This window comes from Microtus ochrogaster, linkage group LG1 (assembly GCF_000317375.1).
Source record: "Microtus ochrogaster isolate Prairie Vole_2 linkage group LG1, MicOch1.0, whole genome shotgun sequence".
In the NCBI taxonomy this organism is placed as follows: Eukaryota; Metazoa; Chordata; class Mammalia; order Rodentia; family Cricetidae; genus Microtus; species Microtus ochrogaster.
In genome coordinates, this window is record NC_022027.1 from 9021633 (window position 1) to 9023196 (window position 1564).

A 1564-nucleotide genomic window follows, 5' to 3' on the forward strand; every position below is an offset into this window, starting at 1 on the left:
ACACACACACACACACACACACACACACACACACACACAGAGAGAGAGAGAGAGAGAGAGAGAGAGAGAGAGAGAGAGAGAGAGAGAGAGAAAGAGAGACACACACACTCGTTCACTTGCCTAAATATAAATCCTAAAATATACAATAAAATATACAAATTATTTTTTAAAAGAAAGAAATGAGTCAGGCTAGACAGAGTAACACAGCCTAGGAATGCCAACATTTAGAAGGCAGAGGCAGTGGATCATGGGTTCAATGGTATCCTGAGCTACACAGTAAAGTCCTCTTAACAACAACAACAACAACAACAACAACAACAACAACAACAACAACCGATGATCCAAAGAGAAGGAGGAATCAACAGAAGTAAAGATAAAAAGGCTAATGGAGCGTGAGCCTCTGCTGGTGCTGGGCCCTGCTCCTTGGAGGAGCCCGAATCAGCTAGAACTAAGGGCAATCAAGAAGGGTCACCAGAAGAAAAGCCAGATGTTGTGATCATCTCACAACATACATGATTCCTAGGAAGAAAGTGTCCGGATAGAGATCTCTAAGGACAAAGAAAAGAGCCTTACAATTACAAAGACTACCTTCAGCAGTGCTGAGATAAGCTAAAAATGCGTTCAAGGACCGAGAATGTTCTGTCATCTTTTCTACTGTTAAAACCCAAGGTACAAGGATCCTGATGTCTTCATTGAGGTTTTTATTGCTTTGCTAAGAATACAACTAAAAGCAACTCGGGGAAGAAAGTGTTTATTTCAGTTTCCACTTCCACGTTACAGTCCATCACTGAGGGAAGTCAAGGCAAGAACTGAAACAGGGCCGGAACCGGGAGGCAGGGGTGACTCAGAGGCCACGGGAGGGATGCTGCTTCTTGGCTATTCCCTATGAGCTGCACAGCCTACTTTCTTGAAGTGCCCAGGGCCACTGTCCTAGAGGTGGCACTGTCTGCAATGAGCAGAGCCCTCCCACATCAGTGGGCTGAGGGAAGGTGGGGGGAGGGGAGGACAGGGGGAATTGTGGTCCATATGTAAAATGAATACATATATACATATATGTACATATATATGTACGTATATATATAAAGAAACTACCACAGAGGCCTTCTTATAGGCCAATCTATGGATGCATTGCTAAATGTGGCCCCCTCAGCTGTCTACATTTCAGTCAAGTTAACAAAACCCAACCAGAACAATTGAGCCCCTGTCAACTTGACACACAAACACATCATTAATTAAACCGTGCACTTTCCTTCCTTTTTCATTCCCAAGGTCTCAGACTAGTATCAATATCACAATATAAAACATCCCAAGTTTTAAAGGTCCCATAGTCTTTAGAAATTCAAACACTTTAAACATTCAGTTTCTTTAAAATGTTCAAAGTCTCTTTTTTTTAAATGAGACAAAAATCATTTTTTTTATTAAGAAAAAAAAATTTCCGCCTCCTCCCAGCCTCCCACTCCTCCCGCCCTCCCCCCTCCTCTTCCCCTCCCTCTCAAGTCTGAAGAGCAGTCAGGGTTCCCTGCCCTGTGGAAAGTCCAAAGTCCTCCCCCCTCCATCCTGGTCT

General features: G+C 43.4%; 1 protein-coding gene across 1 annotated transcript in view; it reads left to right on the top strand.

Annotated features, from left to right (window-relative positions):
- Abca13 (ATP binding cassette subfamily A member 13) overlaps positions 1–1564 on the top strand; it is a 397315-nt gene that overhangs the window by 163910 nt on the left and 231841 nt on the right. The window lies entirely within an intron of this gene.